The sequence below is a fragment of the Marmota flaviventris genome, chromosome 8 (genome assembly GCF_047511675.1).
Source record: "Marmota flaviventris isolate mMarFla1 chromosome 8, mMarFla1.hap1, whole genome shotgun sequence".
Classification (NCBI taxonomy): Eukaryota; Metazoa; Chordata; class Mammalia; order Rodentia; family Sciuridae; genus Marmota; species Marmota flaviventris.
The window spans coordinates 21,457,417-21,475,109 of NC_092505.1; positions in this window are offsets into that span (position 1 = coordinate 21,457,417).

Genomic DNA, 17,693 nt, shown 5'->3' on the forward strand with positions numbered 1-17,693 from the left:
AATGTGAAAATCTTTTAATATTTAGATAATATTGCTTTTATTTATTTATTTATTTTTAGAGAGAGAGAGAGAGAGAATTTTTTAATATTTATTTTTCAGTTTTTGGCGGACACAACATCTTTGTTTGTATGTGGTGCTGAGGATCGAACCTGGGTCGCACGCATGCCAGGCAAGCACGCTACCGCTTGAGCCACATCCCCAGCCCAGATAATATTGCTTTTAGTAGAGCATATTGTTAATACTTGAACCTGAAACATGTGGAGTCAGTGGAACTTTCTGTATCCAGCCATAGGGCAGAATTCCATGAAAGGCTTCATGTGTATCCTGTCATTTTATATTATGAATTGTTCTGAACCTTGTCAAAAATGTATCTGATCTAGCATCCAGCCTACCAAAAACTTTAAAATCTAAAGCTGAAAAATAGAGGGTACAAGTTATAAGATTAACTTTCAAGATCTTTTCAATTCACTGTACATGAAAGAAACACATCTCACAGAAATTATTGAAATCACCTCTTAAATTTGTCTCACCTCATCCACTTGTGTATGCTTCTCCCCTTGAAATCTATTTTTTATTAAATATATTTTTCAAAAAAATTAATTTTATCCTCTGTTGAGAGCCACAGCCGAAGGGGCCCCAGCAAACTTCCAGCTGCCGGCTGATGATTGGCTCACAGCGGCCCCAGCAACATCTAGCTGATTGGCTCCTCGGCCCCAGCAACATCTAGCTGATTGGCTCCTCTGCGGTGATGCTCATTGGACTGTTTCCCTGCCCTTTCAGACCACGGAGCTGCTCATTGGGGGACTTTTTTGGCTCCGCCCACGTGACCCAGCCAATCGGCCTCAAGAGCAGGAGGATTGTGGGAGGTGGAGAGAAGCTTGTGGGGGGGTGAGAGGCTTGTGGAAAGCCGGTGGTGGCAGTTGAGGCTCTGAGGGTTTTTCCTGAGAGGCTGTTTTGTTTGGCGTGTGTGGTTCTAAAAATAAAGTTAGTTTCTTTTGACAAGTGGCTCCTGATTGTGCCCAGCCAGAATGCGGCAATCCTCACTTCTATTATATTTTAGAACCCTTATTTTCATTAACATTTAAAATTAAATTCTTGCCTGGCATAGTGGAGCATGCCTGTAAAATTCCAGTGACTCAGGAGACTGAGGCAGGGGGATCACAAGTTAGAGGCCAGCCACAATTTAGTGTGACCATAGGAAACTCAGGATAAAAATAAAGAGCTGGGTATGTAGCCTAATATTAAAGCACCCTGGGTTCAATCACCACTAACTAACTCATTAAATATATAAATAAGTAAAATTCCTAACAGATCAATCATGCCCTGCATATTCTCTTGTTTGTCTGAAAATCTCAAACTTCAGTAACCTCTTGTTCCTTCAAACTCGCCAAAAGACCCTGCAATTGGCACACCTTGAAATACCTCATGAGAGGTTCTCCCTGCCTAAGATGCCATTCTTAAGTCTCCATAAGCACTTTTCCTTTCATGGGGTTAACTCGTACTAAACATTCAAATCTCAACTAAATGGTGTCTCACCTAGAGAACCCTCCACCAACCTCTTCCCTGGTCCAACCATCTTTAGAATAATTTTCACAGAAACATTAGCTTCTATTCCAAGTGCTTATTATAATTTTCCACATTGTTAAATCTCCTTTAAATACTAAGACTGTGAGTAAGAAGACCATAACTCATTATTTTCCCCACCATCAAAGCACAAAATTTGTTTTATCTCAAAACTGTTTCTGATCCATATGGAGGTTTAAAGCTGATAAGTAGTTCCCTTGATCTATATTATATAAATATTTGAATGGGGTGTGAATATAAAAGGTGATATTTGACCTTTAGAAAGAGTTTTGTGTCTTAACCTATTTTACATTGAAGGTAGAGATGTTAGTTTGGATTTCTTCCTCTAAACTCAAGCTGAATTATCAGGGTGTTGTCTTGGCTGATTTGGGATGTTGTCACAAAATACCACACAACTAGAGACTTACACACCACAGAAAGTATTTTCTCACAGTTCTAGAAGCTGGGAAATCTGAGAACTAGCCACCAGAAAATTGAGTGTCTGGTGAAGGACTGCTTTTTGACTCTTTGATTGAAACTTCTGGCTGTGTCCTGACATAGTAGAAATGAATGAGGTCCCTTAGGCCTATTTTATAAGGGCACTAATCCTATTCAAGGTAATTACCTCTCCAAAGGTCCCACCTCCTATCACCATCACATCAGTGATTAGATTTCAACATGATTTTTGGAGTGACTCAAATGTTCTATCTTGACAAGTTTCAGACAACCAGCTCTGTTAGGTAGCTGTCAACCATGAATGGGCAAGCAGAAAAAAGACAAGGAAGGGCAAAGGAAGAGCACAGGGATTCTTATCTGACAGAGAAGCATCTGCAAGAAGGGAGCTTGGTGTATCAAAACCTTCCCCCAACATTATTAAATCACCTAATAAAACTATAGTATTAAATTCATATCACATCTGCTAGGTGGTCACACTCTCCCTTGTCACTAAATTATCACTAATAATCCACTACTCACCAAGTAACTTAAAACATCAAGACCCTCACAAAGAAAAGGTGCATGAGGACTATTCAAAGAGTAATAAACAGATTAAGGGGCCAGAAATTGTGGCAAAAATACAGGGATTCAATTTCCTTTGTGAGCACCACACCATCCTCTCTTGGAGGCAGTCCATTCAGTTAATATGCTGTCAGTAAAAAGTCAACAGTAGACATAGGCAGGACTCTCTGGAAACTTCCCTGGTACCCCCCGCCAATAAATTTGGAGGGGCATGCCATCCCTCTCCTCTCTGGGAGGGCCCACTCTATGCCTTGAGAATGTCTTCTTTCCTCTTTTCCTGTTCCTTCTAATAAATTCATGTCTGTTACTCTAAGTGATTTGTCTGAAGTCTTTCTGGCATTATCACAAGAATCATTTTGAAAAGGCGATCTCTGTGGCTTCCTCGGTTTTGCAGCAGACACCAGATCTGTGACACATTCTAAAATTTATATTTACTTTACATGGTTAGGAAAGCACGGCGAATGAGATTCTAAATTCACACTTGAGGAAAATAATCATCAATGGTATCAGATCTCACTCCAGTTAGAATGGCAGCTATTATGAAGACAAACAAAAATAAGTGTTGGAGAGGATGTGGTGAAAAAGGTACACTCATACGCTGCTGGTGGGACTGCAAATTGGTGCACCCAATATGGAAAGCAGTATGGAGATTCCTTGGAAATTTGGGAATGGAACCACCATTGGACCCAGCTATCCTTCTCCTCAGACTATACCCAAAGGACTTAAAAACAGCATACTACAGGGACACAGCCACATCAATGTTTATAGCAGCATAATTCACAATAGCCAAACTGTGGAGCCAACCTAGATGTCCTTCAGTGGATGAATGGATAAAGAAAATGTGGCATATATACACAATGGAATTTTACTCAGCAATAAAAGAGAATAAATCATGGCATTTGCAGGTAAATGGATGGCACTGGAGAAGATAATGCTAAGTGAAGCTAGCCAATCCCCCCCCCTAAAAAAAAAAAATGCCTAATATTTTCTCCGATATAAGGAGGTTGGCTCACAGAGGGGCAGGAAGGGAGAGCATGGGAAGATTAGATGAATTCTAGATAAGGAAGAGGGATGGGAGGAAAAGGGAGGGGCAGGGGATTAGCAAGGATGGTGGATTGTGATAGATATCATTATCCAAAGTACATGTATGAAGACACAAATTGGGTGTCAACATACTTTATATAAAAACAGAGATATGAAAAAATTGTGATATATATGTGTAATAAGAATTGTAATGCATTCTGCTGTCATTTTTTTAATCAATAAGAGAGAGAGGGAGGGAGGGAGGGAGAGAGAGAGAGAGAGAGAGAGAGAGAGAGCTGAAAGTTGAAAGTAATTTTACTACTTTCAAATAGTGGAACAAAAACAGATGATTCCTGGGCACAGATGTGGCCACCCCCATAGGAAAGTCAGTCCAAGAGACAATTGTCTGGGCTTTAGGACTCAGCAACATGAGGTTGTGTTTGATCACAAGAAGCAGATGTTAAGGGATAGAAATCCACTATGTCTGGCTAAAGGAAAATAGAAACCCTGTCTTAAAGACTGATAGAAATCATCCATGAAAAATCTATGGAAATCTCTGAAATCATCTACAGAAAAAAAAAAAGCTTTAATCATTTATTAATCAAAAATATGTGTGACTAGGGCTACAGCTCAATGGTAGAGCACATGACTTGTATCTCATGTGAGGCACTGAGTTGGATCCCCAGCACTACAAAACAGAATGAAGTGAGAGAATACAAAGCCCTCCTGTATAGTACAAGTCAATTAACACTCCTCTTGATTTCCTCACTTTGCGTCTCTCACCATTCCAATCTCTATACCAGGTGGGGTTCAAATAGAAAAACAGAGGAAAATTGGAGAATGATGACTTAAGAGTCAAAGGACCAACCATAACAATTTTAAAGCAGCCAGCAACTCATTATAGCTGGCTTCAGCTGAAATAAAAAAGGGAGATATCTTACATTAAATGATAATTGTAGTGTTGATTAATGTACTGGATGTTTTTAATTACTGAATTGAAACTAAGATATCATTATGAAATGACCATTGCACTTTCTGTTATTCAGTAGTGATCAGAAGTGCCCTGAGGTTATTCTAGCATTTCAAGCAGGGTAAAGGGTAGGGATATCTATATTGGAGAGGCCTACGGATGAAAGACAAAAGTTAAGTTAATTTTATGATTATACCCCATGAATACCAGAAATTCAACATACTCACTGCTTAGTACTTACTGCATATTTGTTGAACCAGTGAACTGCTTTTTTGCCTTGTCTTCTATTAATAAGCTACGCAACCTCGACAAATCTGATAAAACTGGCATCAAGTGTAAAAGTAAGAAATTCCCCTGGATGTCATAGTCCATTTCCAACCCTGAATGCTTACTATGCTTTAGTAATTTTATTTGCTTGGAAATTAGTCTCCAGAAAGTGTAAAGTATTTTAATCTCCCAAATAATAACTTTCTTGCATTTTAATAGAGAATATACTAAATGAATAGGTATTTAGAGCAGAATACTTAGCAGAAGAAACAAAATGGATAATTGCTATATATTTTTAAATTGTAATGATAGAGTATAAGATCTTAGAATGTCTTATGTGACACATTTGAACCCTTTAAAAAATAGGGCTTAATTCTTTTTATGCATTATCTGGTGTTAGTCAGTTTTTTATTCCTGTGACCAAAATATCCAACAAGAGTATGTTAGAGGAGGAAAGTTTATTTGGGGCTTACGGTTTGAAAGGTCTTAGTCCATAGATGGCCTAGTCCATTTATCTAATTCCAAAGTGAGGCAGTACATGATAGTAGAAAGACAATAGGAAATTTTGGGGGACACCACATATCCAAACCATAACATTCTGCCCCTGGTCCCCCAAAACTCACGCCCACATCACATTGCAATGCATTTAGTCTTTTTTTTTTTTTAATATTTATTTATTTATTTATTTTAGTTCTCGGCGGACACAACATCTTTGTTTGTATGTGGTGCTGAGGATCGAACCCGGGCCGCACGCATGCCAGGCGAGCGCGCTACCGCTTGAGCCACATCCCCAGCCCCTGCATTTAGTCTTAACAGTTTCAACATTGCCGAAAAGCACAAGTTCAAAGTTTCCTCTGAGACTCAAAGCAAAATCTGGACTGTGAGTATCTGTAAAAATCAATAATATTTTGCATATATCCAATACAGAGTGACATAGAGTAAACATTCTCATCCCGAAAGGGAACAATAGGGGCATAGAAAGAAGGCATGACCAAAACACAGTCAGACAAACAGATCCTGTAACTTACAGCATCTAGGACACATCATGGGGAGATATTCTCGCGAAAGGGCTTGAGCAGCCCTGACTCTTTGACCCGTCCAGTTGCACGTGGGCTCTTTTAGTTCAGGTCTCTCTGAGCCAAAAGCTTTTCCTGTCAGCTCAAGTTACTGGTATCCCTTAATTCCAACCCAGCTTCAGCTTCACCTTCACATCTTCAGGGACTGCCTTCTCCGGGGCAGTCTGAAGGAACTGCGACCCGGCTACACTTTGCCCAGTCGGCCATGCCTTGTTTGGATGATCCGTTGGAAGACCATAACCTCTTATCTCAAGCATCCTGTGATCCTGTAGAACTCACCCCATGTGGATGATGGCAGAATCTGCTGCAGTTCGCAGGACAGCTGAGTGCTGCAGTGGCTTCTGAGTGCTGAGGTGGCTGAGTAAGAGGAAACAACTTCCTAAGCCTCACTGTGTGAGAAAAGAGCCCCCATGACCTCCAGTAGAATTTTCCTTTCTATATTGGAGACTGTAACGGGTGTGGTCTTGTAGATTCCCGAGTTGTCCTCAAGCTACCTTTCCTATTGTCTCTGAGTGGAAGTACTGAGAATCTCTTTAGTTGCTGTAATATTTTTAATAACCACAACTTCCTTGGCCTCACTTTACTAAGCAATTTTCTGGCCAACCTACAGATTTTAAAAATCCTTCATCCCTGCTTTCTCCTGATTCTCTGAGTAAGCCAATCTAAAAGCTTCCGGCACTATCCAGGCCACTGACTGAATGCTGTGTTGCCGTCAAAATTTCTTTATCAGATGATTAATCCATCACTGTTAAATATACGTTTTTTGTCAAAATATAACACATATATTCTCTAGTCCAATTTCCAATACAATTCTCATTTCTCTCAGAAACTTCATGACCCTGGTCTTTGCCAACTACTTTCTGGACTTCTGAGTTTCAACCCGAATCTTCCGTTAAGCTCCGTTTACAACATTCTAATTTTCCAAGTTCCTCCTGCAAACCAGTTCTAAAGGCTTTTGGATGACTTGGTCATGTTATCTACAGAAATCATTCTACTTCTCAGTGACAATTTCTGTGAAAATCAACTTTTTATTGCTGTGACCAAAATTCTGGACAAGAACAAATTAGAGAATGGAAAGATGTTGGGGGGCTTACAGTGTCAGAAGTCTCAGTTCATAGATGGTTGAGTCCATTGTTCTGGGTTCAAGGTGATGCAACACATTATGATTGAAAGGCAGGGTGGCAGAAATCAGCTTGGCTTATGAAGACCAGAAAAAAAAAAAGAGAGAGAGGAAAGAGAAGACGCATCCTTTTAGGGCATGTGCCCAGTGACCCAACCACCTGCCTACAGTTTTCATTTTGTCTGTTCAAACTAAGATAATCTGATTATACCACAGCTCTCATGATCTAATAATTTCACCTCTGAATAATCTTACACTAAAACTGGAACATTGCTGGACACTTCACATCCAAACATACCAAACTTAGAACTAGAAAAATGTGCAGGTTATGTAAAGCACTAAGCTCAGCCTGATTTTGAAAATAAATATCTTTTACTTAAATTCGAGAAAGTAGTTCTAACATTAAGTGTCTATGTAAGAGATCTGTTTGTTGGGTTTCATAAGTTTCTTTGTGTGGACAATTGCCACATAATAACATATTTTTCCATATATTTCTATGCTTGATCCAATATCTAATTTAATTTCCAAGTGTATGATTTCAACCCATAAAGGATGGTCATGTAGTTAAATTCTTAATTATTTTTATAGGGCAGCATTTCATAAATAAGCAGAAAATCATAAAGTTAACACCTTGCATTACCTCAGAGAAAATGGAAGCATTTGTTTTTATTTTTGTTCCTTTTATTCACATATGTGAATAGTTGTATTTAGGAGGGATTCTTGTATCATTTTAATTAACGCATTTGAGATAGATACCATAAATGTTAACTATGAGAAAAGAGGTAAACTGTTCTGTAGTTTTATATCATGAATAAATTTTATTAAAAATCTCTATGTGGAAAGAAACAAGATGAAACTTTGAAAAATGCCATATAGTTGTTATCTGGGGAAAATAATATGAGAACAGATTTTCAGTGGGAGGGAGCAACCTGGAATATCCTAGTGCCAGAAGATACCTAATAGTTTCAGACAGTGAATCAGACATTAGATATAATTTGAAAGTTTTAAAAAATAAAGATTTGTACATTCATGGTTTAAATTTTCCTTCTGCATTTGTTTTAAAGCATGCAAAAATTTTTAAGTCCAGATACATAACTTATATAGGCTTGACAAACATAACCCAAAAGTTCCTTCTACATAAAATTGCCATTCACAGGCCTTTAACCCATATGAACATACCCTTCAAAATACAGAAAAAAAGGTGACATAAAAATTGAGATTACCTAGTTCATTTTAACTAAGCTTAATATATTTTTATTGTTAGAAACACAATAACTACTTTAAATAATAGAAAATGAAGACATTCAATTAGCTTTAACATATTTGCAATATTTTAGAACATTTACGCTTTAAGCACCTAAGACACAAGTGATAATAGCTTTTTGAATATATTATAGGCATATGTTTGGGTACAATTTTACAAATTCATTAACTATGTAGAACAATATTCTCACTAAATTTTGAAATGCTATTAATGAATTGAGGTATCCAACCTTTAGACAACAAAATGAGAAGGAGATATTCGGGGGCTTTTGTGATAGATTCAGTTGGTACTACAGAGTAGAGAAAATAGTGCCTGTTACAAGGAACAGAATCTATAAAAGAAATCAAAAAGGCAGATTAATACTGACAGATAGAGGATTAGCTAGAACAAATGCTTCTCTATCCAAATACTTTTTTGCAAAGACATTCCGCATATAGAGAAGAAAAACTCTTCAAAACATATCACAAATAGCACAAATGCACAAATTATGAGTGCATTATAATCATACACAATAGTGGAATGCATTATGGTATATTCATACATATGCATAACATAATTTGATCATTTCATTCTCCAATTCTTTTCATCCCTTCTTCTTCCCTCCTCTCTATTGGTCTATCTTCTATTTTCATGAGATGAATTTTTCCTCATTTTTTTCTTTCCAGCTCCTACATGATGATAGAAAACATATGACATTTGACTTACTGAATCTTGCTTATTTAACTTAACATGATATTCTCCACTTCCATCAATTTTTCTACAAAAGACAAAATTTGTTCCTCTTTAGAGCTTAGAAAAATTCCATTGTGAATACATATCACATTTCTTTATCCAATCATCTGTTGATGGACATCTAAAATTGTTCCATAATTTGGCTACTATGAATTGCACTCCTATAAACATGGGTATGCATGTATCACTATAGCATGGTTACTAATTATTTTGGATAAATAAAGAGGAATTGTTAACTGAGTTGTATGGTGGTTCCATTTCTAGCATTTTGGAAAATCTACATACTGATCTTCATAGTGGTTGCACTAACAATGTGCATTACCACCAACAGTTTATAAGTTTTCTTTTTCTCCTGGATCCTCACCAGCACTAGTATTATTTGTATTGATGATTTCCATTCTAACAGGAGTGAGATAAAATCTCAGTGTAGTTTTGATTTACAGTTTCCTGATTGCTAAGGATGATGAATATTTTTTTTTGTATATTTCTTGGTAATTTGTATTTCTTTTTTTTTTTTTTTTTTTGAGAAATGTGTTTAGTTTATTTGCCCACTTATTGATTGGCCTATTTGGAGTCTCTCTCTCTGCAGTAAGTTTTATATATATTCCTAGTTGTCAGGTTTCTAATTCTTAGGTCTTTTATCTATATTGAGTAACTGCTCTGCAGGTTGAGATACAGGGATCTAGTCTCATTCTTCTACATATGTATATACAGTTTTTTGAGTTTCATTTGTTTAAAAGTCTGTCTTTTCTCCAAGGTATGACTTTGATGGTTTTGTCAAGGGTCAGATGACTGAATCTGTATGGGTCTATCTCTGTGTTTTCTGTCATACTTCATTGTTATATATGTATGTTTTTAACTAGTACCATGAAGTTTTTGTTACTGTAGCTCAGTAATATAACTTGAAATCAGGTACTATGATGCCTCAAGCATTGTTCTTTTTGCTCACAATCACTTGCTACTATTCTGGACCTTTTATTCTTCCAAATGAATGTTAGAGCTATTTTTTTCAACTCTGTGAAGTCTGTGATTGGTATTTTTTGGAGTATTGGTTAAATCTGTAGTTTGCTTTTGGTAATATGCTCATTTAAATAATATTAATCTTATTTCTCTATAAACATGGGAAGTCATCCCATCTCCTTGTGTTTTCTATTTCTTTTTCCAGTGCTCTGTAACTTTTGTTGTAGGGTTCTTTTACTTCTTCAGTTAGGTTTAATACTAGGTATTTTATTTGATTTTTGAGGGTATTGTAAATAAAATTGTTTTCCTGATCTTATTTTTTTATGTATCGACTAGTGATGTACAGAAAAAAGCTGTTGATTTTTTAATGTTGATTTTGTGTCCTGCCACTTTGCTAAATTTGTTTATCAGTTCTTGAGAGGTCTTCTGGTGGAGCTTTTCCATCTTCTTATTATAGGATCGTAATTATCTGCAAATAGGTTTAATTTGACTTCAGCCCTTCTTGTTCATATTCCCTTTATTTCCTTCTCTTATCTAATTGTTCTGGATAAAATTTTAAATGTTATATTGAATAGGAGTGGGAAGAGTAGACAACATTTCTTTGTTATTGATTTTAGATTGTTATTGATTTTTACATCAATAACAATTTTACAAAACCTGAGAACAAACTGATGTAAAAATCAATTGTTATTGATTTTTACATCAGTTTGTTCTCAATTTTTTTCCTCAGTCTTTGTAATGTTGTCTTTGGGTTGTCACATATAGTCATTATGATATTGAGTTTCATCCCATCCTTCCCTAGTTTCATCAGTGTTTTTATCATAGATGGGTGCTTAATTTTGTTGAAGGTTTTTTCTGCTTCTATATGGAGATGATCTTTAAGTGCTCTGTTCAACATGTATTATGAGAGTCTATGTTCCATAACTTGGAACATAGACTCATATATTGATCAAAATATAAATACAAGGGGGGTATTATCTAATAAATGGTCATATGTTTAGGTTTCCCTACATCTTACTGTCCTTTAATGTAAACATCTGCCAGGATTATAAATAAATAAATAAGTAACATGGGCAATTATAGTATGTGAGGAAGTCTTGATTTGTCATTTTCTGATATAACCTGCCAACATCCAAAAAATTCGGTAGGAATTTAATCACTCTGTTGGTTAAATTATCTTTATTGGGAATTCTGTCAAAAGGAGAGAGATTGCTGATGATGAGTATTATAATTAATATTACTTACACTCTATGACTATGTTATAGTTGTTAAATCTTTTGACACATATTCAGTTTGACTATCATGACAGCCCTTTTAAGTAGGTATGAAAGAAGAACGATGCTGGGAGAAATCATCTCATGTAATATTAAAGAGCTATACACTGTTTTCGTTATTTGGCTTGTCTAGTCGTTTTTGTCTATTAATAAAAATGCCTTACAGAGTTTTTAATATTTTGCTTTCCTGTTGGAAGGTAGGACTTGCTGTGTGACATTACTGTTGGGGTAGAGAGCTTCTAACACTGCAACCCCAGATTCTTACCTGTGATGGTAAGGTCCTGGCTAAGTTCTTCCAATGTGCAATGGAGGTAAATGGTGTATACAAATTATATAATGTATCTTCAAGGTGAAGTCATAAAAGACACTTTGGCAATGTGTTTCCTATTGCATCACTCTTTGGGTGAAAATCCTACTCTATCACCCCTATGGTTAGGTCCACAGAGAAAGAAACTGAGTATTCCTATCAGCAGATGAATCAGTTTGTAATTCCTAGGGTTGAACCCCTCATGCAATCAGATTCTCTAGCCACAGTCTTCAGATGACTGAAATAGCAACCATCATCTTGACCACACCCTTGTGACAGATTCGGAGTCAGATCTGCTCAGCTCTGCCCAGGATTCTTACATTACAAAAATTCTATGAGGTAATAGACATTTATTGTTTTAAGCCACTAAGAATTGATTGTGGAGCAGATAATGAATGCAATTGCTAATCGTATTGACAATTTAGTACTAAAATTTCAATAAATTCTCTATATTGGTATGTTGCAGTTTCATGATTGTATTTCTATCTTTGTCCTCCAGGTAGACAAGAAAACAAGATTAATTTATAGATTTTTAAGAAAGCCTATTTATTAACCACACAAAATGGATATTTTTTCAAAAGATAAATAATAAAATCAATAATATTTTTTTCAAATTCCTGATGTTAATTACCTCAGAAATATTTTGGAGAATTTATCGTGTAGTCAGAGGAAACAACATATATGATTTATTCCTTTACATCAAATACATTCCACTGTTTGTGATAAAAAATAAAAAAGCAAATTGGAATGTGATAAGTGTTATGAAGAATGACAAATCTTTTCTGGTGGGAAGGGAGAGCTTGGGAATGTCACAAACTAATTCATTTTCATGTAGAATCCCCTGGCTGAAAACGCTGTGGCATGGTTCAGGCATTTTGCATCAGACATCAGAACCAATGAATGCTGAAAAATTTAATCACTGAGTTTATAAATTCTGCAGGGTTACGTACTTTTTATATCAATATGTCCATTTGAAAAATATAGGGCAAGTCTTGCCAGTTTGTTAAATTCAAAGTCATATGACCATACTCTAGCCATCAAGTGTTAAATTTAAAGCTGTGAAGGGTCTGTGATTTTTACCCTACCTACCAACTAACAAGTTAGTAGTCACAGAAAACTAAGGAACAGGCTTCCATTCTGAATCCATCTGTCAATAGTTGTGAGGATAACTGCTATGTGCATAATATATCTTCCATTGGCTAATATGAGACATGCCTCCTTAGTCAAAGGCAAAGACCATGTATACTTCTACTTCTTAGGTTGTTTCTTTTACAACAGTTCACACAAGGTAACAGGTTTCAGAGCCAGATGTTAGCTGTCCATGAGGTAGGATATATAACAGGAAACTTCATAATTAGAAAACTCTGATTTTATGTAGATCAGATGATGACCTCCTTAAATGCCCCTCCAAAAAAGACAAGAATTTTATCTTTACTTTGGGATGCAAAGCAAAACATGCCTCTATGTTTATTACATAATGATGTGAACCAACATCCTCCAAGGAAAAGGAGAAGATTTTTACCATCTTAGAATGTCTCCATATACAAAACTTGGCTGCAAATGTTTTTACTCAGAATACTTAAAACTATGAAGGAATTCAAGAAATCCATGGGGAATGTCTGGCAATATAAAGAAAGTCAGGGATGTGAATATAAGGCACTTTCAGATTTGGTAGTGAATTTCACGCTCTTCAAAAGGTAGAAGATTCTGCAAACATAGACTGCAAATCAGATGCTGGATGAACAAGATGAATGCAAAATGAGTGCTAAAATTAAACTCTGTCTCTGACTTGACTCATTCATTTTACAAAGTAAGCAGAAATGAACTTTCTTCCCATGTCTCCAGTCTTCCATCATAAGTTGATTTCAACCTCAAACTATTAAACATACAGTAGTAATGGACCTAGAATCATGTGAAACACCATCATCAACCATAGCAGCAAAAATAACACATATATTTATGAAAAATATGCTGTCTCCTTTTGGCTTATTTTGTAAACATGAGAAAACTTTTTTGAAAGACTATCAGTGGAATTTTCTCTGGTTCTACTGGCTATAACTGGATTACTTGCCTTATTTAAATCTGCCACAAATATTAACAGGAATTTACTAGAATCAGCTGTCAATTAAGGTGTATATGGAAATGACCACCAGAGGGTGCAATGGGAATGGGAACAGACCCAGCTTTGGAGGATCAAGAAACTGATCCTGAAATGCCAAACTGACAGGTTAAGAAGGAGCTGAATAGTTTGAAGGGATTGAAAAAAGTGTTTTAGGCAGAAAACAGCATAGGAATAGGGTGGACAGGTATAGAGAGAGATACACAGGAACAAAGTGATCTTCAATTTAAATGGACCATTGATTCCAAGAGTTTAGTTATCAGAAATAAGACTAAGGTATGGCAAGTGGCATATACTCATCAAAAGCCAAGGATAAGAATATTTAAATTTTTCAAGAGCTATATTTGTGTAATGCACTGTGTAACAATTTAGTTAGATTTGATTCTGCAACTTGGTGCAACTTACATCCTACACTAATACTACTTTCAAAATTTGGAACTTCTTTCTTAAAAATTATCATGTTTATTACTTGGGGAGTTAGTCTTATGTTTCCTTAACTGAGAGTATTTATTTATTTTTTTACTATTGCATATTATTTTACAGGATACTAAAATTCAAGATGAAACCAATGTTTGTGGGTAATGAGAGAATGACACAAATTAATTCTCACAAGACAGAAATGTTGGAAAGGGTAAGTACTTGATACTCCTTCAACAAGTTTGTTGTCACCTGATAGTTACAAATGGCTGTTCTGCACTTGTGGGGGAGCCCACAAAACCATAGAACATTGAATTTAGGAAGAAATATAGGACACAAGTATACAAAAAGTTAGTTCTTTGGCTTCAGGAGAAATTTTATCTGAAAGATTTGCTTAGTGGATATCTGAAATAGAGTAATAATGTTAGGGGCCAAGGAGGAGGAGCAAAATTTGAATTGCTTTTATTTTAAGGCAAGTAATGTGAATTTATTCTGTATTCTCCTGATTCTTTTTTTAAAATTTTTAACCCTAAAGTGCCCTGTCTTACTCAACAGATGAGACATAGTCCAAGTGGGAATTAGTATTGTACTTTAGAACTGGATCATTTAAATACAAGTATAGGAACATTAGAAGCTGAAGTGCACAGCAGATGTAGGAACTGTAACTGAATCACTGTCATAATGTCATCACCTCGTCCTGCTTTGCTGCACATCAGTGGTGAGGGTTGGGGATTACAAGAGGGAAAGAGACAGGAAGACATTATAATAAATCAAGTTCTAACTACAAAATACTGAGAATATTTCACCAGCATTTTCAATCAAAATCAATTTTTTCCCATTCAATATGAGCATCAGGCACGAAATATAACAACTAAATTAGTATGCACATTTTTGGAAATGAAATAGTCTGTTCTGTTTTATGATTTTGCAGTATTTTTTCCTTTGATGACTTAGTAATACTATTACAACTCCCACAATTTTCTCTCTTATACCTTTTCTTCTGAAATCAAACTTCTAAGTAGTGTGTGGCAAATGAGGGGGAAGACATAGCTGGATGTGAAGATGTGGAGTGCATTCATGGTTGTTAAAGAAAATAATTTTCCTTTCCTGACCATACCTAACTCTCACTTTCAATTTCTTATAGAAAGATACTGGAAATAGCATTTGTGCTTAAACGTTTATAAACTAGCAAGTCCCAACTTTTCATGTCCTAGACTAAAGTATATAAAATTTGTTCAGCAAGGTCCAACTCATTCCATGTATGCAAAGCGGAATAATTCACAGATAAATAGAAGAACCACTGAAAAAAGATGTCGTGAAAATTTTGAAAGCATTCTGCATTTTATTATCTCCAATTTCTCTCCTTTCAGAAGTTCCATTCAATTACCCATTCCTTTATTCTTAGCACATATGTTCTCAATTTGCACTGTATCAATTTGCATTTATTTGTAGATTGCTGTTGGTAAAACATTTCCTAATGTTGTGTGAATGTACATTTATTTTTCTATCTCCACAACTGGATTGAAATTGCATGCAGGACAAGCACTTAATTGACTTTGTGCCCCTTAGCTAGGACAAGTGCTCAATAAAAGTTTATTGGAAATGAATACTCTTGCTTCAAAACTCTTGCTTCACTGTTTGCTACCATACATGGAACTTCTAAAGGAAAAGATTGACTGATTGGGCCATGCAAACATGTTAACTTTTGTGCATTAAATAATGATGAATGAGCAAAATTGAAAACTAAATAAAATTGAGACTGAACAGAATTTATGACACACAGAACTCTAGTCCTAAAGGGGTTAATTTAATCAATAGTGAAATAAATAAAAAGTACGCTTCCGTATACAAGGGGGCAGAAGGTATGATCATGCAGTTTGCAATGAAGACTAGCTAGATAAATGGATGCATATATAGATAGAATTATATATAAAGTACATGAGCCATGTAATAATAAAAGGAAATATGATTTAACTGAATGGGAAATGTGTGTTATTACTTAAATTCACATTAGTTCAGAGAGTAATAATGCTAAATATCATTATGGTTTTGGTAGAAACAGAATCTCATACATTACGTTACCTTAAGAGGGCTTCAGTTTTTATAGATTTCCTGAAGATAGTTTTCAACATGTGAATGCAATATTTAAATATATATTCAAGTTAGGTTCACAATTTTACTGATATAATTTTTCCAAGGAAAATATTAAGTGTATTTCATAATATAAACTTATAATCCAGAAAGAGTCTAGTTTTTAAGAAATTCATAACACTCATCAGCAAACTCCCTGTCAACAGATAATAGGTTGGTATATTATATAATTATCTTACATATGACATGTGTGGAATTTATTTTAAAAGGGAAATACATAATGCATCCAAATGACTCATTTTCATACTTTAAATTTTATGCAAGTTATTAGCTAATAATATATTTATCAATCATTTTTATCTTGTTAACCTTAGACCTGGTGTTATAACATGAAAGTGTTATTCAAAAGCAATATAAATGAGACAAAACTTATTCTTCTAGAAAAATTATAGTGTATAAAGTTCGTATTATGTGCAGCTTATTCACAGTGTTTTAGGAAACTATTATGGGGATTGCTGTTTTAAATTTGACCCATTTTAGAAATTAGGTAGTATCAATTTAATTAGGAAATATTAAATATTTTTTTTTTATTGAGAGAAAAGTATTACATGCATTACAGAATGTTAGTCCTTGATGAAAAAGAAATTTATGACATTTGGAACATTAGCAGGCCAAAATAGAAAATTAATTTTTAACAGTAGGTTTTCAATCAGCAGTGCCCTGTGAATATAGGAATAGCCTAAACAAGCCCCTTCTTGAATAATTGCCTTTAGTGGATGAGGAGGATGGTTTTAACTACACATTGGATTTATGGTAGTTTTTCTCAATCTTGTGTATTTTCCAAAGTGTATTTTCAATATCACATTTGTGATATAACTATCTTCTTGTTTTGCTTGTAGTTATAATATGAACAGAAAGAAACCAGACAGAGGTGTGTAATTGGTGTGTTATATTTTTTGAAACCTGAAGATAAAGCAATAATAAAAATAGCAATCAAAGTAACTCCATATAATACATGGTAGATACATATCATTATGCATTTATCAAAATACAGAGAATGTGCAACACAAAATGTGGACTCTAATGTGATCTATGGCTTTAATTAATAATAAGATGAAGATACTGGTTCATAAGTTGTAATACTGTACCTCACTAATTCTGGGGGCAGGCAGGCTCATTCCCCCTACCACTCAGACTCACTTATATTGCACAACACATTCTCTTTGTGCTGACAATGCTACTTTGTGATGGAGGCAAGGCACAATTTCTGAAGTAAAAGAAAAAAAAAACAAAGGAGTAAAGGACGCTGCAATTGGTTCTGAGGCAACAAATCAGACCCATCACAGTCTTCCTGTACTATTTGGTCAGATTTGGTAGTTCACCTCTTGAGGTAACTGAGACCTTCAATCTCAAGCAATTGAGAACTTGTTTACTATGCCCTTGTAACTATGATTATTCAATTATTGCCTGATTTATATGTGCAAAGTAGTTAC